The 25,032-nt window shown below is 39.8% G+C and overlaps 1 non-coding gene across 1 annotated transcript; it reads left to right on the forward strand.

The window, feature by feature from the left end:
* The first annotated feature begins 1,446 nt into the window (after positions 1 to 1,446).
* LOC120634971 lies at positions 1,447 to 1,537 on the forward strand. Its single transcript, XR_005659269.1, has one exon. It is a non-coding gene; the product is annotated as a U6atac minor spliceosomal RNA (small nuclear RNA).
* The last annotated feature ends 23,495 nt before the right edge of the window (positions 1,538 to 25,032 follow it).

Here is a 25,032-nt window from a genome sequence, read left to right on the forward strand (position 1 = left end):
TGCGCGTGACACTCATTTATATACACCGTCCGTCCGTCCGTGTTGGATAATTAAAGGATTTTGATAATCCGTTTTAGTAATTTAGTTACGTGTGCCTAATAGACCAGTGACAGCCTAGTGGGGAAGGCTTTGGCTTTCCTTTCGAGGGGACCGAGTTCGAACCCCGGGACACCAAGTGTACCTGTAACTTTCTGAGTTATGTGAGTTTTTGATTAAAGCCGTTAAACTTGACTTGATAACGGTTAATGTAAACATCTAAGGTGCCTGAGAGTTCTCCATAACGCTGTCCAAGAATTCTCCATAACGCTGTCCATCTTGCTTATTTCTGCCGCTAAGCGCATTGTTGTTTTCCAGTCTGAAGAGCGTGGTTGCTGGTATAATTACAGGCACATGGGCTTTAAAGTGGAATGGTTGATAGCCCAGTGGGCATGACTTTAACTTAACTTTTGTGAGACCAAGTTCGAATCCGAGCACGCACCTCTAACTTTTCTAAGTTACTAGCTGTTGCCCGTGACTTCGTCTGCGTTTGATTTTGTTTTTTGATGTCGCATTAAATTTAGTGTAGCTAAGCCTTGAATGAGGGGTTTGCTGCTGTCCGCTGAGGAGTTCTGTCCTCTATCTCTAACCACAGGCAAAATTAAACACATATTATAACCTCTATAGTACAAAAATATTTATTTAAATCGGTTATAATTTGTCGGAGTTATGGTATAAATCGTCAAACACTTTCATCCCCTCTCCCAAAGGAACCAAGCTTAATATCGGGATAAAAAGTATCCGATATTAATTCTAACACTTCCAAGAATATGTGTACAAAGTTTCATGCGGATCGGTTAAGTAGTTTTTGCGAGAAAGCGTAACAAACAAACTGACATTCACATTTATATTATTAGTAAGGATAAGGATGTGTGTTTTAAGGAATTGAAATATCACTTACGGTGAAGTCAAACATCGTGAGGAAACCTGCATGCCTGAGAGTTCTCCATAACGTTCTCAAAGGCGTGTGAAGTCCACCAATCCGCACTGTGCCAGCGTACTGGACTACGGCCTTAACCCCGCCTCATTGTGGGAGGAGACTCGTGCCATGTAGTGGGCTGTAATGAGTTGATGATGTTGATGATGAGGCTCAAAACGTACGCCTCAGGTTGCTGGTCACCTTGTGACTTGCATGCCCTGCAAAGTGATGTTCTTAACTTTTAATGGTTTTCCGCTTATCAGGTAGGTCGTGCTTGGGTCGTCAATTATTACTATTAAAAAAAACAATTTCAAAGGTATGTGAAGTCCACCAATCCGCACTTGGCCAGCGTGGTGGACAGCGGCCTCAACCATTATCAATCTGAAAAGAGACCCGTGCCACAGAGGAGAAACGGAACAGAGTCAAATCTTCTAAGAAGGGAGCAAAATTTATACCTATTTTGGTAGGGTTGGCACAGGAGGATACAATTCGTGTCTATTGAAAGAAGAGACGGTTAGCACTCCCCTTGACAAGGATGGAACACATAAAATGGTGAAGGCACAACTTTACCACATTTTTTTTATGTCCGATTTGAGGTCTCTACACCCCCCGTGGTCGCGATGGCACCTCCCCAGGGTCCAAATCGCCTCCCACGTTGGTGTCTCACCCAAATGGACCGGGAGCTGGTCAAAGAGGCCTCCATTATTGGACGTTGGGCCTCTTCCAGAGACGAGAGGGACACCAGTGTGGAAGAACGGGCGGAGCAGCTGCGCGTGGACCTCACTGAGGTCTGCGACTCTGCAATGCCGAGGGCGCGTGGATGGCGCCGCCGTAAACGGGTGTACTGGTGGTCGGACGAAATTGCGGTCCTTCGTATCGCCAGTCACCGAGCCCGCAGGGACTATGTCCGGTGCCGTAGGCGGAACGGACTGGAGGTAGTTCTGGAGGAGCAACTGCGGGAGGTTTACGGCCAGGCCAAGAGGGCTCTTCAGCTGGCCATAAGCAGCGCCAAGGAGCGTGCCCGGGAGGAACTGCTGGAGGGCCGGAGTAGGGACCCCTGGGGACGCCCTTATCGCGTGGCGAGAAGGAAGCTCCGTAATCAGGGACCCCCAGTAACCCAGACCCTCCAGCCGGAGCTCTTGCGGAGGGTCGTCGAGGGACTCTTTCCGGACTCCCAGGGACATGTCCCTCCAACGATGTCCTCCCCGGTACCCCAGGTTGGAAGGGGCTCCACCCCTCTGGCTGATAGCGGTTCTGTTCCGCTGATCACCGGGGAGGAGATGGACGTAGCCCTTGGCCGCCTCCGGTCCAAGAAGACGGCACCTGGACCGGACGGTATCCCGGGTCGGGTCATTTTCATGACCAGGGAGTATTTTGAGGCAAGACTCCGGGAGCTGTTCAACCAGTGTCTACTGGCTGGACAGTTCCCCAAGTCTTGGAAGGAGGGACTGCTGTGCCTCATCCGCAAAGCGGATGGGGCAACCGCTGGACGCTCCGTCGGCGTACAGACCGATAGTCTTGCTCAACGAGGTCGGGAAGGTCTTTGAGAAGATCCTTGCAGACCGATTCGTTGGGCATCTGGAAACTGTCGGTCCAGGGCTCACGCGGAGCAGTACGGCTTTAGGGCGGGTCGCTCGACCATTGACGCCCTAGAGTCCTTGAAGGCCCTGACGGATGAGGCAGTTGCCGGGGGGGACGTCATTCTCGCCGTCTCCTTGGACGTCACGAATGCCTTCAACAGCCTCCCCTTTGAGACTCTTCTAGAGGCACTTCGGTACCATGAAGTGCCTCCGTATCTCAGGAGGCTGTTGGAGTCATACCTCCAGGATAGGTGGGTATCTTGGACGGGGAGTGACGGGCAACGAGACCGGCGGAAGGTGCTCAACGGGGTCCCACAAGGATCGGTTCTCGGGCCGGTGTTGTGGAACATCGGCTTCGATTGGCTCCTGCGGGCTCCCATGCTGCCTGGGACGAGGGTGTTATGTTATGCGGATGACACCCTGGTCACGGCACGCGAGAGCACCTTCGCGGAGGCGTCCCGCCTGGCCACGGTCAGCGCGTCCCTCGTGGCAAGGAGGGTCCAGGCCCTGGGTCTGAGGGTTTCGGTCCCTAAGACTGAGGCCCTCCTCTTCCATGGCCCACGCAGAGGTCCACCACGAGGTGCCCACATCACCGTCCAGGGTGTTCAGGTGGAAATAAAGGCCCAGATGAAGTATCTGGGCCTCACCCTGGACGGACGGTGGAGTTTTAAAGGGCACTTCGAGCTGCTTGCGCCCAGACTGGTCGGAGCGGCAGCCGCTCTAGGAAGGCTTTTGCCCAACATCGGACTCGGCCTGCAGACGCCTGTATGCGGGTATCGTCAGGAGTATGGCGCTGTACGGGGCTCCAATATGAGTGCACGCACTGTCTCCGCAGAACATTACGCTTCTGCGGAGACCACAACGCGTAATCGCGGTGCGTGCAATACGGGGCTACCGTACGGTGTCTTGGACGGTATCCACACTCCTCGCTGGCGACCCGCCGTGGGACCTGCATGCTGAGGTGCTTGCACAGATGCACCGCTACCGGTCAAGCGTGAGGACTCGAGGGGAAAGACCAGGACTCGAGGAGATTGTGAGACTCCGTACCCTTGGAAGAGAGGTCCTGGTCCAGAGATGGAGAGAAGACCTCGAGTCCCCGGCGGTGGGCATCTGGACGGTGGAGGGCATCCGGCCCCACCTAGAGCGGTGGCTGAAGCGGCGCCATGGCGCGCCGACATATCACCTCGTGCAGGTGCTTACCGGACACGGCTGCTTCGGTAAGTACTTGCACGGGATCGCGAGGAGGGCCTCGCCGATCTGCCATGAGTGTGGCGCGCCTGAAGACACGGCGCTCCACACCTTGGCATTATGCGCGTCATGGGCGCCGCAAAGACACGCGATGGTGTCACTCCTGGACGGTGACCTCTCGCTGCCGAGTGTTATCAATCTGATGCTCGGCAGTGAAGAGGGATGGTCTACTGTCGCCTCCTTCTGCGAAGCCGTTATGGGCTTGAAGGCCTCGGAGAGGGAGAGAGAGCAGGCGGCTGATGCTCTTCCCCTCCGAAGAAGGAGAACAGGTGGCAGGAGGCGCAGATATGCGCACCTTATGCCACCTCCGTAGACACCATTGCGTGCCTCCGGCGAGTGCGCCGGGGCGTCAAAGTTGTATCCGACCGCGATCCTTTGACGCTCCAACTTGGGCGCGGGCGGCTCCGCTGGGTTTTAGGGGTATTCTGGCTGATACTTCATCGGCCAACGAGTCCCACATACCCTGCTGGAGGCTGCACAGTTCTGGCTGCGCAGCCTCCAGAAGGGATGCCTAAACGCATTTCCCAGCGACAAAAAAAAAAAAAAAAAAAAGTAGGATACAATTCGCTGGCTGGGTTGCGGTTGTGTGCGAAAGCGTTCCCAGTCACCAGTTGATGAGTTGGAACACCGTGGGGTTTTAGTCGGTAAGAGTCCGGCATAACTACTGCACCTCCCCGTGGTGTAGTGGTATCCATGAGGATTTCCCCACGAGAAAAAAAAAAAAAAAGGAGGATACAGTTCAATAAACAATAGTTACTTGTTTAACAAGATGGCAAAGTTTGTTTTTGTTGTGATTGCCTAGTTTAAATCCCGAGCTAGTGAAGGATTGGAGCTAGGAAGAATTAGGTAAATTAGAATCCTGAGTCTTGTGAGGCATTCCATGGCACAAGAAACAAAAAACGTTACTATCGCGTGATATATAATACTTTTAATGAAATTAAATGATGTGTTTTTATTCTTTCTATCATTGTTCATACACACTGTAGAGTAAACCATATTTACATATATATAATATAATTAAACACTAGGTATTATAAAATTCAAAACACGTCTCCCGGAGAGACAAGAACCTCACAGAACGCCTTGTTGTGCAGGTAGAAAGCACTAGAGCACGCGGTAGGTCACCCATGCGATGGACCGATCAAATCAAATCTTCAGTGGGAGGTCCCTTGCATGAGTGTACCAGACTATCTGCAAACTGGGAGAAGTGGCGAATGATCTTGAGGCGAGTAACAACTGAAAGAAACAATGTCCGACCGTGATGACCACGACCACTCTGGCAAGAGTGTTACGACAAAGAAGATTATTAAATTAAATTTAAACACTATTTAAATTATTAAATTATTAACATTAACATTAAATAAAATGCTCACGCACACACGCGCCTTCAGCTGGTAGTGTATCTATCGTAGCGCGCTTGTATGAAGCTTTACCTCTGTTACGTTTTTACTCTGTGCCCGTGCCCAGTTGTGGGCGATTAATGGGTTGGTATTAACGATTATGAATAGTTCATTAGACTTTTTTGCCATCAGAAGAAATCGAATAGCATGCTTGATGAAAAGAAGCTGTAACGGCATTCTGAAAGCACTAGTAAATCGATACGACTCTCCAATTTACAAGTTGTATATTAAACTCCACGTAGGGCTGCCTGGACGCAGAAATTTTAATTAGTAACTTTTTTTTTTATATCGCATATTTATATTTAATGTAAGTTTTTTTTTACTTAGTTTATTTTTTAATTATTCTATTTATGTTATTGTGTAGTGCGTAGTGATGGGTCATAGATACCAAAAAAATAAAAAAATAAAAATTGGTTGCCTGTAAAGTCGGTATACGGGCGAAAGTTTTACGTGACAACGACTTTGAGTGGTAAAATAATTTTAATGTGAATATTCATTCGTATAGTAGGAAGAAGGATGAAATAATAGTAACAATTTAAAACATTTATTTATACAAAGAATTATATTTAAAACATTAATTTATACAAAGAATCTCGCACTGAATTTCATTTTAACAAAATTTTATTTTTACCTTTACACATACATACGTATTTATATACATACAATAACTTGCAATACATTTGCGTACAATGAAACAGCGTTTACTACAAAGGGACGCGTGCCTTTCACTTTTTATGTCTGTCTCTCTCGCTCTTAGGCGGGCTAACCATGCCCGAGTGGAAGGGACGCGTGCCTCTCACTCGCTCTCATTGTGAGCGCATAACGTGAGCGGAGCGTAACGCAGTTTCTTGAAGTGTCACCCGGCAAACCAATTTATAAGACGTTGTCACGTCAAAAAATTGAAATATTAAACATAAGATAACGTTACTATGGCAATTAAAATCCTAAAAGGTTTTTTTTGGTAATACATACCTAATTTGACGAGACAAGCCAAAGGTTAGGATACCATAGACTATTAACAGATCGAAACTTCGCAGGGCATGGAAGGACCACGTCCTGCAACGTGCCGCTCTGTGTCCATCAACCTGAAACAAACATGGTTGTTGTACTTCCCCGGACGAGCTGTGCACTATAAGCTCTACTACAACCGTCTGTTTGTAGTTCGGGGACAAATAACCGAGCGCAATACGACAAGTAGCTCAACGGCTCTTTTCCAATATAAACATTTTACAATTTAACAATCATAATTCTATCTTATGTGAGATGAAAGCGGATCTCCCAAGCTACTATTTTATCCTTTACTTTGATATTTTCTGTCGTCTAGGACTAGGGTGGATTTAAACGTATTGGCTTATTTTATGCACTTATTGGTGGGAAGCGCTCTGGATATTATATACGAAGGATATCCGGATATAACCACATAAATATCCGGATATCCGTCGTATATTATTATATCCGGAAAACATTTGTAATTCAAAACTATACTATTCGTAATAGTAGTTTGTATAGTAATACGCTAAGAAAGCCGAGAGTATAACGGGTAATGTACCACGAGCGTTTCATACGACGATTTTCATCACAAAGGATAAACTTTTAAATACGTTCTTATAAAAAAACTATTGATTTTTTGCTATTTTCAACTGTATTGAAGTTTCGTAGGTCGCTTCTGGTCGATTAAGGTTATTAACTCGCGATTATATTCTATATATATATATATACATATATATATATATATTTACTAAGACAATACACTCATCGCCATCAAGCCCCAATGTAAGCGTAGCTTGTGTTATGGGTTCTAAGATGACTGATGAATATTTTTTTGAATTATATATATAAATACTATAACTACCCAGACACTGAAAAACATCCATGCTCATCACACTAACATTTTCTAGTGGTGGGAATCGAACCCACGGCCTAGTACTCAGAATGCAGGGTCGCTGCAAACTGTGCCAATAGGCCGTCATACATATGATACAATCTTTCTAGTTATCTCTCTATACCATTGGTGGTGGTACTGCAGCCTAAGGTTTGTCTGTATATTATTTAAAAATAAAGTCGCAATAAAGAATTAAGTAAATAATGCCGGCAGATCAGAATACAGTTGTCACCTCCCCTCTTCTTCCCGCGGGTGTCGTACGAGGCGACTAAGGGTTTTTTTTTATATTTACGATGGGCCAGCGCTTGACGACAATCATGCCCGTTAGAAAGCAATGATGAGGTCTAGGTTGGAGCACGCTTGCCTAGAAAAAGCCTATTCACTCTAGCCTTGAAGGTACTCAAATTATACGTGGCAGGAAACACAGTTGCCGGGAGGGCGTTCCACATATTAGCGGCACGTATCAGAAACGTGGATAAAAAACGTTTATATTGAAATGTAAAATGTAAATTGTTAATGTTGGAAAAGAGCAACTGCTGAATTTCTTGCCGGCTTCTTCTCGGTAGAATCTGCCTTCCGAACCGGTGGTAGAGTCACTACACACAGACAGACTTAACGTTTCAATAATGCTTATATTAGGCCTACTTGAAATAAATGAATTTAGAATTTTTTCTTTTTTTATACTAAAACGTGGATAATATAACGGAGAGCGGGCCGCAGCGTCCTCTGTGCTACTACTACCATCTACTGCGATCACCAATCCGCCTGCCCAGCGTGGTGATTATGGGCTCCAGTTTTGAGAGGCCTTTAGTACAGCAGTGGACTTAAAAAGGCAATAGCTGATGACAGAATTAAGATCATACAGAACCCTCTATCTCCATTAATGCATGCAGTAAAAAAATGAGTACCTTCAAATCACGAGTGAATAGGCATCTTCTAGGCAAGCGCGCCCCACCTTAGGCCGCATCATCACTTACCAGATGTGAGTTGCAGTCAAGCGCTGATCTATCTTATATCTTTAAACGAGCAATTCTTGTATATGTTTAATTGGAATCTCGGAATCGGCTCCAACGATTTTCATGAAATCTAGTATACAGGGGGTTTTGGGGGCGATAAGTCAATCTACCTAGGATTCATTTTTAGAAAATGTCATTTTATTTGTGATTTGGTGTAACGAAGTTGCACGGGTAGTAAACAGCAAGCTAGTAAACATAAAAAAAGCAGTGCACTGTGTCCAAAAACAGCGAAAACATCCTGCGCACCTCTTACTTCACACCCGCGAAATGTTGCTAGCTCACAGACTTTTCCTATTTTTCCCATTTTATGGTAAACGTTTAGAGCATTAAAGGTAAAATAATTACTGTCAACTGCTAATGTTCGAGAAACGCTTGGTTTGTTGCGGGCTCTTCTTAGATCAGGGCGCGTTTGGAACTCTCGTAGCCTTAGTTTTAAGTTAACGAATGCAGTTATCACCATCACCTAACATTAGTGTTAACATTTGAATAAAACATTTTTAAATTTGAATTTGCTACTAAAGTGGAGTGGTTTTTGCAGCTTCAATATTAGTCGTGTTCACGGTTTCTGTATGTTCTTATTTCTGTGCCTATTTCGTTGAAAACGCATTGCATGCGGATTGCGGCTCTCATTGCAGTCTGCAATCAACTTCATTTGGATGAGCCCGGAATTTGCTGTCTAGTTCGTCCGTCCCGGGTTTCATTTGCCGGGGAATCGATGCTTTTTTCGCTTTGGCACTGATTGGAAAATTTGAACAGCTGTACAGTTTTCGCCGACTCAGATCGACAGATCCTTTATTTGCCTGGTTTTTATACGACTAGTAGCTGGTACCGGCCACTTTGCTTGTAAATTTATTATTTCAGATACATCCGGATCGCCATCCGTATAATCTATCCAGGTTGTGTAATCACTGGTTGAAAAATGAATAACATTAATCATTAACAAAAAATGTAAAAAACACAAAATCAATAATCCCTTTTAATATAGTGTACGTTATTCAACTAGTCTAGCCTTTCATTCGATACCCATATTGAAGGAGTTGTGGAAAACATGCGACAGATTTTCATTAAACATAGCTTAGAACAATCCCGACTAATTCAGCTTTCAAATTTTAAAAAAAAACCGTAATCGGTCCATTCGTTAACGAGCTACAATGCCACAGACTGTTCACTAGGTACTATAAGTACCTATACTACTATACGAGTATAGTTTCACTATTACGAGATCCATACACGAGCTTGGCTATTTATTCAAGCATATATCCAAAAATTTCAAATGATTAAATTCATTTATTTCAAGTGGGCCTAACGTAAGCATTTTTGAAACATCAACTATGTCTGCTTGTTGTAACTCTACCACCGTTTCGAAATGCAGATCCTACCGACAAAAAGCCACCAACAAGAAACTCAGCAGTTGCTCTTTTCCAACGTTATTTTACAATTTAACAATCAATGTTCTATCTTGTCTGAGATCAAAGCGGAGCGGCTTGCTTCAAAGCAAAGGTTGCCATGAAAAAATTTACCAATGGTACTTTTTATACCATTGGTAAATTTTTTAATGATGTAGTCTAAAATGGCAACGTTAGTTGGCTGGTAGGGATATGGCAGTTATATTAAATCCATAACCGGTTTCCACGCGACGTTGTACTGAAACGCTAAATCGCTAATCGTCTTTGCCATAGCAAACTTTCTCAAAATAATATTTATACTAGCTGCTCCCCGAGCTTTAACGTATACAGAAAGTACACGTTATTGCAATTAAAACATTCACACACACAACACAGTATTGTAAAACTGATAACACCCCCTCGTTTTTGCATTCCGGATACACCTCAGTAAAAGTTGTCTTTAAATGTATAAAATAAATAAAATGGCTAAGCAGTTAATTCACAATAATACCTGGAATACGAGATAATTCTGTAATAAAGTTAAGAGCGAGAACAAAAGTTAGCGGAGTGTCTATGATTTCTACCGGTGGGTATTAATTTCCTGATTTCAAGCTTATTTCCTTTCACGATTTAGTTTTGGTTGAAGTTTAACGAGTGTTTTTTATTGCTTTGATTACCTTCTTAACTGGTTCAAGGGGAGTAATTACCATGACTGGCGATATAGGGGCGTCTAATGAAGTTTAAAAATATATATATATAAGCCAATTATGAATTCGCACTGCTGTAAGACAAAGTAAATAAATATAATTTTTTTTTCTTAACAAATATTAATATTTTCATGCCCAAAGGAACTGAATACTGAATTTTGGGACACAAAGTATTCTATATCCTACCTCGTAGTATGAACTAAAATCCTGCAAAGGAGAATGCCGGAACACGGTTTCGTTTGGTGCATCATTCAAATTGGTATTAAAAATTAAGGTTTCATTTTTAAAAAAAAAATCTCTTAAATCCCAAGCCTTAACACCGGCGGATATTATGAAATAAATTAGTGGTTCTATTATTTCCGCCATCTTGTTTAAATATACTCACAAAAATCAAAAGAGGTACGTCACTTGTGTACGTAAAAACAATAAAAAAAAGAAAAATAAGTACATCATCAATAGATAGGTACATTAATCGCATGTGTCAAAATTAACCTTAATTCACGAACTTCATGTGTTTGTAACTCTGAAATCCGGCGAACTAGAGTTTTAATGTTTTTGGTATTGTATTGTAATTATTGAACCCTTCAAAATGAGATAAATTCTATGAAGGCACCTTATAAGTACTATGTGAAACCAAATCCCATACAACGTCCGGCATTCTCCTTTAATTTGAATTCGTTCAGTACAGTTCAGACCGATACGAATAGAATGCACTCAATTTTTTTTTTTTATATTTTCAATGCACACAATTCGACCAGTTACAGTTTTATTATAATTATAGATATGTAAGGTATATCTGTAAAAAAAAACCTAATGTCGATAGTTCATTTGATTTTGGAACGCATCCTCAGTTACTCTTCCAGGGGACTGCCCAGAAATCGGTCAATTCTTTCAATTTTTGAGAAATGAGAGTTCTAATATGAAGTAGGATGTCTAAGCTCTAACCCATTGAGGTATTGGAGCTTGAAATTATCCGAGGCGGACATTTTACGGTAGTATCTTTCCTCCGAAATTGGCAATACGGATTCAACTTGATTGGATTGACTCAACAGTTCTAAACGAATCGTAAAACCTGGTGTACTGTGGGGGGGTTTCTGATGGGGTTTTATAAGATTGACGGGTCCGTGTGCGATGTGTAAGTGTGTACGAGTATGTCTGTGGCACCGTATTACCCGTACGGATGAACCGATTTTGATTTTTTTTTGTTTGAATGGTGAATTAGTCGGGAGTTTAGTTGCTATTATTTTAAATTTTATTATAATTTATACATTTTTATAATATATATTTTTTTATTATTTTCAATTTACATATTTTCTAGCTATCTATTAAAATTTTCTAGCTATGTTAAACGAAAATCGGTCCAAGATGGCCGCCATTATGAAAAGGCAGATAACATATTTTTTCGCAACTCCCTCAAAATGTATATCTACTCGTAGTTACATTACGACTAGTAGATTCGATATTATGCGATTCGCTGTGAGTGACCTCTCTAACAGCTTTTCGCGCTTCCAAATGAATGTGGAATCGGAATAAAAAATCCTAAATCGCACTACTAGTAGGTAGTAGGTAGTACCTACTAGCCTTGGCCGAAGCCTTCCACGAGACCAGATCAGAGAAAAATCGAAAATTACAATTCTGTTTATGTACCGTGTGGTGACGTCAGATCAGTGTGCTGAGTGCGAGATTTTTTATCTATTCGATTAAAAATAAAACTTAGCTGCACAGCATGGTTATTATGGGTGTATGGGTGTATATATGGGGTATAGTATGACAGACAGTTGGCGCAGTGGGCAGTGAGTGTGGGATAAACATGGATGTTTTCAGCGTCTGGGTGTTTATCTGTATATTATAAGTATTTATAAAAATATTCATCAGTCATTATAATCAGTCAGTAAGAATATTTTGAATGAAAAACTAATGAATATTATAATTTAAAGATAAACACGCAGACGCTGTAAAATATCCATGTTCATCACAGAAACATGTTCCAGTTGTGGGAATCGAACCCACGGCCATGGACTCAGAAAGCAGTCGGCCGTCTTAGTACCCATAACACAAGCTACGCTTACTTTGGGGCTAGATTACGATGTGTGGATTGTCGTAGTATATTTACTATTTATTTATTTATAGTATGATAGGGTATAGAGTGATAACCTACCCATTTCTGGATTAAAAGCCATTTTTGAATGTAGTGTATCACTTGGAACCTTTTGTGTGCAAGTCCGACTCAGACTTAGCAGGTTATATTTATGCCAATAGACGCAACTCGAAGTGTGTACGATCCCATCCATAAAGAGAATTGCTGAAAGGGTTCGAATCAAATTGTAAACGCAAACTTGCGACAAAAATAGTCGAAAGAAACGATGGGAATTTCGAAAACCATGAAATCGCTTGCGTTCTCAATGTAACAAAGCGAAAAACTTTATTTCATACCTTACCGTGCAGTTCAAAGGCTCTTTGTTTAAAGTTGATTGGAAATGGAAATGAACGAGCCACACGGTAGCGGGTTCAACCATTCAAGTGTAGTAGAATTTTCTAGAGTTCTTGGTTTTTTTTCAACGCTCCGGATGTATTAGAATGCAGATGAAATTTCTTCGAAAGCGGGGGCCGCAACGCCGCTTCTAACCAGTGCCGCTTTGCTCAATTCGAGATTGAGTCTTGCGAGCGACCAATCAAGTTTTTACGACCTCTCTGGTGTAATGGTAACTAATTCCAAATTTTGTTTCATCATAACATCAACCCATTACCAGCCCACTACAGAGCACGGGTTACCTCCCACAATGAGAAGGGGTTTAGGCCCACTCGGGCACGGGAAAGGGTAATGAGTAAGTTATGGCTGATTCTACTTAAATGTTATGGAGCTTTTGACACAGTGGTGATAGCTGTGGTCACTACAGGGCACGTGTCTCCTTCCACAATTAGAAGGATAAAAGCCGAACGAATAGTGAGAAACACAAAGACTGGAGTAGAATACAAAAGGCGGCCTTATCGCTTAAAAGCGACCTCTTTCAGGCAACCTTAGGATTAGGTCAACAAGAGCGAGAACAAATAGGTTGTGTAAAATTATTATAAACCTACATTCAAAAAACTACATACGAATACATAAACATATATTTATATATAATAAAAAAAAATAAACCTCATAAATATAAAAATAATTAACTAATATATATAAGCTATATTAATGAATAGATGGAAAAAAATGAAAACCAGCCATCTTGTTGCGCAAGATAACAAGATTTAACGCATGAAGGTAAACATCTTGACTAAACCTGCATACCTGTGAGTTCTCTTTAATGTTCAAAGGCGTGTGAAGTCCACCAATCCGTACTGGCCCAGTGTGGCGGACTACGGCCTTTATCCCTTCTGTAGTGACCACAGCTATCACCACAGCATCAAAAGCTACATTACATTGAGCGGAATCAGCAGCTAGCACGGGCGAGAGATAAAAATTATATCCCGACGGCGGATTGGCGCAGTTTGCAGCGACCCTGCTTTCTGAGTCCAAGGCCGTGGGTTCGATTCCCACTACTGAAAAATGTTTGTGTGATTAGCATGAATGTTTTTCAGTGTCTGGGTGTTTATATGTATATTCTAAGTATTTATGTATATTATTTATAAAAAATATTCATAGTACCCGTAACACAAGCTACGTTTAAATTGAGGCTAGATGGCGATGTGTGTATTGTCGTAGTATATTTATTTGTTATTAATTTATTTACTTAAAAATATCCCCCGATTATATCCCTTGATAAGGAATATAATTAACGTGTCCACCTGCTAAATCACTGGAACATGGAATACGAGAAGTTTACCCCCGTTTATTATTACACATATATTATTTTAATATTATTTCCAATTGTGCGCCAGTGCTCTGAGAGTTGATAAAGCTGTGGGAGAAGATAAATTGCTTTGAATTGAATTCCTTTGTACACTTCATGTATCTTATGTTCACAATCACAATTTATGGTACATAAATAATAAATAAATAAATAAATTTATATCCTTACCCCGGGGATATAATTGTCTCCTGCCCATGCTAGCCATACTGCTAGAAATTCCTCTTTACCCTTTCCCGTAACCCGTGCAACGACACGGACAAAAGTTAGTGCAACAAACAATTGCATCCGAGCCTCGCGTGTATAAGCTGGCAATTAATTCCTCCACAATAGCTAATTGCTTGTGATGTTTCCTGCAAGCGTACGTAACGTCTTATCTATAGCGAAATAACAATTTAACTTGATGCTACGCTATGAACTCGCGTTATATAATACCGACCTGTCGATCGATCCTTAGTTAGATTCCCGAGTGGGCACACCCATATTTATGTTTAAAGTGATATATGGTGATGACCTATGGTTCCGAAACATGGTCGCTAAGTAATAAGTATGGGCCTCATAAGAAGGCTCAGAGTCCCTCAGCGGACGATGAAGCTAGGTATGCTCGGAGTATTTCTACGTGATCAAATAAGAAATGAGGAGATCCGTAGAAGCAGAGTTACCGATATATCTCAACGAGTCGCGAAGCTTAAGTGGCAATGGGTTGGGAACATAGCTTTTAGAACGGATTTTAGGACGTTAGGGTCCAAAGGTGCTGGAATGACAGACCCGCACTGGTAAGCGCAGCGTTGTTCAACCCCAAAGAATGTGGAGAGACGACATTAAGCGCGTCGCAGCGAGCCGCTGGGTGCAAGCGGTACAAAACCGTGGAATTTGGAACATCCTACAAAAGACCTATGTCCAGCAGTGGACGTCTATGGGTTGATTTGACGCTGATGATGATGTTGATATATTACACTACACATTGTAAAGAATCAAACCTTTCATGCTAAATAAACATCAATTCTATAGTACGTAATTTCAAGTAAAAAATCTGATCTCATAATTTTATTTCTGTACCCAATCTGATCAAACTTAGCTAAATAGTTAAGTTTTAAGACGTACTATAGCATGGCATTATAAAATAAATACATCTGAGAAGTGTAATTTTTCATCTACAACGTGTAAATCAAAAGCCGAAATATTACTTTACATGCTTTTAAGATAAAATATTTACTCTTTTGTCTCTAAGACTCATCATTGAAACTGAATCGCTAATATTTTTTGAGTAAACCAATGCCAAAGTTTTTACTGAAAGAAATTAGCTAACATCACATGCATAATTAAAATTAAGTATCTCCTGTCACTTTATTAGGAATGTGTCGCGTAGCATAGGTACTATGCACGAGTCGGTCTTTACCTTCAATAGGGTTGTCAAAAGTGAACACTTAGAATGTTTTGAATTAGTTTGTATGGAAAAATAAATATGCATTTTATGATTTAATATTTTTACAGGTGATTCCTTATGAAATATTCACCGTTCAATAGTAATTCGTAATTCTGTGTTTTGGTAAACTGCGTCAAGTCTTCAATTCGCTGATACCCCAATGCCTAAAGGCGAAAGTCTTCAACGATTGCGTCCTGTCTGTAATGACATATGGAGCGGAGACGTGGACACTGACAGTCGACCTGATCCACAAATTTAAAGTCACGTAACGCGATATTGAGCAAGTGAATGGGAGACGAAATCTGTAGGAGAACCAAGGTCACCGATCACCGAGTGGCAGTGGGCGGGTCATGTGTGTCGTAGGATCCGTTGCCGTTGTGGCAGACGCGTTCTGGAGACCGCGAATCGGTAAGCGCAGTGTGGGACGACCTGCCCACTGGACAGATGACCTTTAAAAGGTGGCTGAAATCGGTTGGATGAGAAAGGCGGAAGATCGTGTGTGGTGGCGCGCTCTTGGAAAGGCCTATGTTCAACAGTGGACCCTTCGGGGTTTTTTTAGTGATGAGGATGAAGATGAATTCATCATGGAGGCGAATCAAACACCTACGCACGTGATGCTGGAGTGCACGGGCGTGACAGAGCAACGCGAGATCTACCTGGGATCACCAGCCACTATCCCAGAAGTCCTCAGCAACCTGGGCGGTATGCTGGGATTGTGGAACGAGCTTGGATGGCTGGAGTAGCGAGCAACAATGGGAAATTTCACGTACAACAAGCGAAGCGCTTACGTGCGAAAACTGCCCAGAGAGAAGAAGAAGAAGATGATGAATTCTGTTACTCGTTGTATATTAGGCCCCTCACGCCGCGCGACTGTTATGAACTGGCAAATTATTCCTCCACAATGTCTAATTGCTTGTTATGTTTCCTGCAAACGTACGTAACGTCTTATCTAGTTAGATAACGAAAATGGTAACAATATAACTTGATCCTACGCCTTGGATTCGCGTTGTATATTGCCGACCTCTCGAACGATCCCCAGTTGATTATCGAGTGGGCACACCCATATTTATGACTAGCTTTTGCCCGCGGCTTCGCTCACGATAAGTTCAATTTTTGATTTGATAAATTTTAACTATAAGGTTCAAAAAGATGTCTTGCTGCTAATAGAAAAATATGAACGTAAATTACTTAAAAAATCAGTAACTTTCATATCAATTTTAATCCCCTATTCGCAGTGGCGTGCATTGCATATATGCAAATAAGCAGTGCATACCCTACCCTCAGGGTCTTAAAGAGCCTTCAGATAGGACCATTAAAGTTTTGTAATTAAAAAAACACTAAGTAAAAAATATATGAAAGCGCCATCTAGTAATGAGCGGCCAAACTTCTAGGTCAATTGTCGCTAGACAGGCGACAGCGCAGCAAGCGCGCGCGTGGCGCATAGCGTACAAAATAAAATCTTCTACTTCGTATTTTAATTTTTAACCGTAAACGCTAAACATTTACCTTTTAAAACACGTAAAAATACCTATATTATTATTTAAATCTCATGTTATCGATTGCAGGGTAAATCCATTATTATGAATCACTCGACATATGACGCCCTCTACTGTTGCATAGAAATATCAAATAAAATAAGCACGCCCAAAAAAAGAATCGTTCTGCTAGATGTGTGCGTGCAAGTTAGTAGTGTGTGTCGTGTAATGTTATAATAGTGCGCTTGTACTTACAAGATTAGCATCGGTTCACACAAGAACAGTTTCATTCATAAATTCTTTAAGTATGGGTGTCTATAAGCACTGCTTACGGAAGTGGATAATCAATTACGTGTTTGATTTTTTTATAAATAAAATGATTTGCTTTGTTTGTTATTGTTGTTAACGGTCATTATTCTTTTTTTAGAATTAAAAACATTATTCACAAATGTCCATTACCTTTAAGTGTCTTTTAAGAAAATGAAGGAACTAATATTATCGAATTAGTCTTTCGTTTTGAAAATAATCTATGAAACCAAACGCTGTCTAAATTTTTAAAAATGAATTTATTTAGGTTTTCCAGGAATCATTGGAAAGTGAGAGAGTTAACAATAAATATGGTTTCTATTTATTGTTTACATATCAAAATAAAATAGCGTTCGTACCCATACTTACAAAAAATTCAAGACTATTTTGACTAATTTCGATTGCAATATTATCATTAGCATATTCAATCGCCATTATTGTTTACCTTCGAACAATGCTGTATGGCGTTGGTGATAAATAAACGGTTCAAGTGCATAAATTCACTAACTTATAAAAGTTTGAGTAGTGATAGTTTAATGTGTTAAGGTTAATTTATAGTTTATTCATTCATTTTATAATGAAAGCATATTCGTGCGGTTTTTGTTTGGGTTCAGTGTGCCTGGAAAAAGTACTTAGAGAAAACTTTAATTTCTATCCCTATATCGTAAAATTAGAAAAGGAAGGAGTGTACCAATGTTACAAATATCCCAAAAAAGGTGATAAAGTAACACGTATGTTTAATAATAAATATTACGAAAACTTTTCTTGGCTAAGCGGCTTTGTACATACCAATCGATTATTTTGCTTTCCTTTTGTTTTATTGTCCAATATACGTAAAGTGTGGAATGATAAAGGATATTGTGATCTTAATAATTTTTATAAAGACGCTAAAAACATGATATGTTGGAAAAATATTATCATCATCAGTGTGCTTAGAAAATGCTGCCGAATGGTGTGTCATAATTTTGTGACGTAAATCAGGGTATGTACTTTTATTCAATTAGCAGTAGATAGACGATAGTATTAAATCAATCAAAAATATAACTTTCGTAAAGTAATTTGATTATAAACCGACATACCTATCTAAAATCTAAATTTTAATTTTACTTTATGTTTGTGCTGAACACCTTGTGCATACCCTGGGTCCAAGGGCTATGCACGCCACTGCCTATTCGATGCCTTTGGAGGTGGAATTTTTAAAATATGTGAAACACATATTTCTTTATTTTTAATTGAAAACCTAAATCAAAGTTTCATGGAATTAACTTGAAAAATGAATTGGTAAATTAAGTATTTTTCTACAAACTTTTAACTAGAATTTTCAAAAATCCTCTCTTAGCGGTATATTATGTAATAACTATCTGTGTGCAAAATTTCAGCCCGATCCATTAAGTGGTTAGAGCTGTACGTTGATAGATCAGTCACCTTTGCCTTTTATTTTTATTTATTTATTTATTTAAACAACTTTATTGCATATAAAGGAAATACACACTGGAACACTTACATATATAGATTAAAGTTCTATATATCTTATACTATCAAAGCAACTTAAACTTCTTATTTATTTTAAAAGGGGACAGAAAGTTCTTAATTTCTCGCACTGCCGGTCGCGGATTCGATTCCCGGCAGAGGCAAATTGGGATTTTTTTCTGGTCTGGTCTGGTGGGAGGCTTACGCCGTGGCTAGTTAGTTGGACGGCCGACTGGCGCAGTGAGCAGCGACGCTGCTTTCTGAGTCCAAGGCCGTCGATTCCCACAACTGGACAAGGTTTGTGTGATGAACATAAATGTTTTTCAGATTCTGGGTGTTTATTTGAATATTATAAGTATTTATGTATATTATTCATAAAATTATTCATCAGTTATCTTAGTACCCACAACACAAGCTACGCTTACTTTGGGACTTACAGCGATGTGTGTTTTGTCGTAGTATATGCACGCCACGCATGCAACTAATGCATCGCGTAAACTTACAAGCTTAAGACAGAGATGGAACTTTTTAGTCTGATAAAATAAAAATAAAGAAACACCGACGGATTCGCGGTTAACAGGTAAATAATAAGTCCGTTACTTTCCACAGTGAAGAATGTACGAATGTTGAATCATGTATAAACTGCATTGATTCAAGTGTTCAGAAATAGATAGGGCGATTAGTTGTTACTTCCCCTACGGCGCAATTAATTGCACACGATTGGATTTGTTACGGCCCGCGGGTAGTAATTGGTCATTTTACAGAACGTCTAGCTGTTTTTGTTTGTTTTAAAAATTTATCTTTACATAATTAAATATTTACAGTCCACCAATCCGCACTTGGCCAGCGTGATGGACTACGGCCTTAAACCCTCCTCTGTGGGAGGGCCGGTAATGGGTGGATGTGAAGATGATGATGACGAATTAAATATTTTATTTAAGTACCGATTGTGAGTTATTGTGAGTAGATAAATGCTATACCCCTAACAGGTTAGCCTGCTACCATCTAACACTACGTTATCCCTTATCACCAGGTGAGATTGTAGCAAGGACTGTCTTGAAGTGGAATAAAAAAAAATATCTGTGAAATTATAAAGAGAGATATGAAATACATCACAACGTCATCGATAGCCTATAACATTCCCATGCTGATCTAAAAGCCTTTCCCAACGGAAGGGTTCTCCCAAAACTAGGCTGGGCAGACGGGGTGGAAGTCAGTAGATGATCGTAGTAGCAAAGAAAACGCTGCTGCCCATCCTTCGCTATTTAGCCTTAGTTGCCTCAACATGGCATTGTTTACTTAAATATTTTACTACATCTTTAAAAAGCTAAAAACTAGAACCAGAAAACATATGTCCGAACGGTCGCATTTAATTCAGGTACAAGTTACAACCCATCTCAATATATAAGTTCAAAAACAATAAAATAATAAGTGTTTTAAAATATCTTAAAAAATGAAGAATGAACACAAAATTAACCAATGGAATACAATTATAATACTTTTATTATTTATTATTACCTTGGCCAACGAATTAGTTTGGCTATCCAAAGGGGCAATGCTGCCAGCATCTTAGGAACTGCGCCTCGCTGTGGTGGTTTCGAAGACGTTTAAGATTTTATTTAGTTTTAAATAGTTTATTTTAGGTTATATTTATAAAACAACTATTTTAAAGAATAAAGTACGTAATTTTAATTTTAATATTAAAAAAATAGTTAAAGTATAGATAGAAATTTTATGAAATGCCCGAGTTTATGCTTAAGCTTTAACCATGTATACTTACTCGCGCTCTACAATTCTAACCTTATTAGGTACCGCTTTGCTAAATATCTAAATAATAGTACCCATTACGTGTTCCAGAATTTATGATAAATGGTAATAGATTAAGTTTCATATGTCCAGGCGTGGTTTTCTATAATTAAAATAGTAATTCGCCCCTAATAAGGACTTTAGGCTTTATGGGGTTTTGTATCCGAAGGATGTTATAATGTCCTTACGTATACTCTCGGTCTGACGTCCGGATGCTAGTTAGCTGCAATAGTAGAATATTTAATCAATTTAATAAATTTAAAATTCACATACAATTTTACGGAACTACGGCTCTTATTCCGCAAATGCCTTTTATATCAGTCTTATATAAAAGGCATTTGCGGCGACTGTAGCGCCATCTAGTAAGAAGTATTGCAGTTTCGATCTACTTTTTCAAAGTATTACAATGAGACACATCGTTGTTTTATAATTTTACTAGCGTACCCAGCCAGCTTCGCCGGGCTAAATTTTGCTTTATTTTATTTAAATAATAAACTTACATCATTATTTTTTTTATTTAAGTCTCATAATATATTAAATCATTTATTTCTCTCCGTATTCATTCTCTTCTATTCTCTTCTCGAGCGGGCAACAATAGAATATCATCATAGTAAATAAAAGCTGTATTTGACAATTATACAGTAAAAAAATAGGAGTGCTCATCGGAGCACTACACCAAACTTTACAGAATTACTCGCCAGGTCAATCCGGAGATTCCCTCAAATTTTCATTAAAATCGGTCCAGCCGTTTCGGAGCCTATACGGAACATACCCAAACACTTTCTCTTTTATATATATAAGATAGATATTAGTGTTTATTTTTATATGTGTTAAAGGTGCATCTAAATGCGCTTTACAATTAATTGGTTGGCACCCGCGTGTTGGTTTGCGTATTTTTATGCGTATGCACATGATATTCTCTGACCCACGAACTACTCTTAAAAACATACACACAGTACGTACAAGATTTACAAAAAATCAGCCTTATTTCCAAGGAGACTCGAAACAAATTCGGAATACTTTTGCACTTAGGTTGTGATATTCAATGAAAATAAAGTTTAATTTGTCGTACTCCGCAACAAGAAGTGAATAATCCCTATCCCTACTTATATTATAAATGTAAATGTAAGTTTGTTTGTTACGCTTTCACGCAAAAACTACTTAACCGATCCTCATGAAACTTTGTACACATATTCTTGGAAGTGTTAGAAGTAATATAGGATACTTTTGATTCCTACATTAAGCTCGGTTCCTTTGGGAGAGAGGATGAAAGTGTTTGACGTTTTTTCACCATAACTCCGACCAATTATAACCGAAAAAATAATTATTTTTTTACTATAATATGTATTTAATTTTGCCCAAACTTTGTGTAGATCTGATGAATGTGGTTGGAGATAGAGGACAGAACTCCTCAGCGGACAGCAGCAAACCCCTCATTTAAGTCTTAGCGATACTGAATACTTTATATTTTTGAGAAAGCTAATTTATAATACTTTCAAAATTTTTGTTTCCTAATCTAATATTTTTTATGTCCGTACTACAAGTTAGCCCTTGACTGCAATCTCACCTTGCGGTAAATGAAGATGAAGTCTATGTTGTCGACGGGCTAACGGGGTATAGCAGTTATATTAAACCCAACGCGTAATCGGTTTCCACACAACATTGTGACGGAACGTTAAATCGCTTAGTGGGACGTCGGTCGAAGCCTCCAAAACAAATTTACCTCGTCCGGGATCGCACCCGGAACCTCTCACCTAAGACCATAAGACCACTGCGCCAGGAATGTAAAATAGCTAGCAGAGTAAAAATAAAATAGGCGTTCCTTTTACTAGTAGGTGATAATAAAACGAATGTCCCCTAAAGTGGAATAAGAAGAGCGTTTCCAATGCTTTAATTAAAACTTAATTAAACTGTTGTGAATTTTAATCAGCGCTGTAGAGAGGAAATGCATTTTAGGGTTCCGTGCCCAGAATGTAAAACGGGACCCTATTACTAAGACTCCGTCCGTCTCTCTGTCTGTCTGTACCAGGCTGTATCTCATGAACAAAGTTGAACAGACGGTTGAAATTTTCACAGATGATGTAGGTATTTCCATTGCCGCTATAACAATAAATACAAAAATAGTACAGAATAAATATTGGATAGAAGCAAGTTGCTAAGTTAATTCATTGTAAAGTCAACATCTCCTGAGGATGCTCCAGTTTCGTAGCGAAACGTGCGTAGAGGGTACATTGCCGAAGATCCAACACCGTAAGACTTTTTGCTTGCCAAAAACCAGAACTAATCTTGGCCATGTTGGCCAAGATTCCTATGTATCGAATGCAATTTCTTGCAAATTGCTTTCGTGATACTATAATATCTGCAGCGATAATATACCTAGTGTTAAGCTTAAGTTAAGAAAAAGGTTATTGCTTAAGTAATTTTATTTCCACAATATTTTGTTTTTTTTTTGTTTTTCCTTTCTTAGCAATTTATATTTTTTTTATATTATTTCAAATTTGTTTTTTCAGCTGTTTGCAGCAGCCTTATGAAGCCAACGGATTTGCATGCTATGTTCGCATCGACAGGGCACAATTGTATTCACATGCCAAATAGTCCTGTAGTCCCTACCAATATTATAAATGTGAATGTAAGTTTGTTTGTTACGCTTTCACGCAAAAACCACTGAACAGATCATCATGAAACTTTGTACACATATTCCTGAAGGTATTAGAAATAATATAGGATGCTTTTTATCCGGAAATTAGCTCAGTTCTTTTGGGAGAGGGGGCGAAAGTCAAATGATAACCGATTTAAATAATTACATACATACTATTTTATATAAGAATACACAACTTAAAAATTTCAGTAGAATTACACCTAAATTGAATGCCACATGTCTTTCGAAAAACAGAAACAAAAAATTTTCATAGTAGTACAGAATAAAATAAATATTTTATATTGTAGTAGGTAGTACTACAATAGTAGTTTTGTGACAGAGCTCTTATTTCTGCCGCTAAGCAACATTATTGCAATGCTGTGTTCCGGTCTGAAGGGCGTGGTTTCCGGTGTAATTACAGGCGCATGAGTCTTAACACCTACTCCTCAAATTGATGGAACCAGGGCGGCATGTTACAGGACGTGACCCTGTGAAGTGTCGCTCTGTTTATAAGTAAAGGTTTTCTTCTTGCTATATTGACGGCCGATTGGCGCAGTGGGCAGCGACCCTGATTTCTGAGTCCAAGGCCGTGGGGTCGATTCCCACAACTGGACAATGCTTGTCTGGTTGTTTATCTATTTGTTATAAGTATTTATGTAGGTATATTATTCATAAAATTATTCATCAGTTATCTTAGTATACATAACAAGCTACACTTACTTTGGGACTAGATGGCGATGTGTGTATTGTCCTAGTATATTATTTATTTATTTTATATTAAAAAAATGCAATGTTTATAATTTCTATTATTGTTTTTACCTACACTTGGAGGAGTTATCAATTTTATAAATTTAAAGTGCATATAAAAATTATATATTGATAATTCCTCCAAGTGTAGGTAAAACCACTAATAAAAATTATAAAAAAGCAATGTGTCATCTCTTGTTTCAAACGTGTCTCATTGTCATATAGACCTTTGAAAAAGTAGATCGAAACTGCAACGTTTCCTACTAGATGAAACTACAGTCGCTGTAAGACTGATGTAAAAGGCATATATTAATTTCGGCATCGACGGTAGGAGAGCCGTAGCTTAATTGGAGAAAGCGCTCAGGCCGCTATTGCCAGAGAGTCAGGTTCAAATCCTGTCGGTTCCGAACATTATTATATGCATTTTAAATTTATAATAAATGTAATGCCCCCATATGTCTTATATAACCATGATTATTTTGCCTTTTTTATACATAATGGTACGGAACCCTTACGGTTCTTTAGTCATTCACATTTCCGTAATGATTCTGGGTGTGGAACCAAGCTTTATATGGCAAGTGTTTGGAACAACGGTGGTGGACTACGGCCTTAAACCTTCTCATTCTGGAAGAAGACCCGAGCCCTGTAGCCTTAGTTCGGAATTGGCTAGCTCGCAGTCGAGGACTAGGAGTCGTTCTCGCATATCGAACTCTGTATCTTCAAAGTAAAATGGACCTAACGTCACTCGTTTAAGAGTCGCAAACATATCATTCTGATTGTTTGCTAGCCGGAGCTAAACAAGTGTAGGCAAATTTAAGCTTTACTGCAATGCAAACAAGATCAATTGAAAAACACTCTTCGATTTCGCCCAAGCTGATCATGTACCTAGTAGGTACCAATAATAAGGAATTTCGATAAAGTATACCATGCAATATTACTAATACCGCAATACATTTACCTAATTCCTAGTTACCCAATCACCCGGTTTCGATAGCATTAAAGCCTCGATGTACCCCAGCGAGACGGGCCCATAAATGATAATTTTAATTGCGCCGTTTCAAGTCCATATAAGATTAGGGAGGCATTCAGAGCACGTGCGATTTACCGCCGTCCTAGATAGAGGTAGGGTGACCAGACGTTAAACATGAAAAA

The sequence above is a fragment of the Pararge aegeria genome, chromosome 25 (assembly GCF_905163445.1).
Source record: "Pararge aegeria chromosome 25, ilParAegt1.1, whole genome shotgun sequence".
In the NCBI taxonomy this organism is placed as follows: domain Eukaryota; kingdom Metazoa; phylum Arthropoda; class Insecta; order Lepidoptera; family Nymphalidae; genus Pararge; species Pararge aegeria.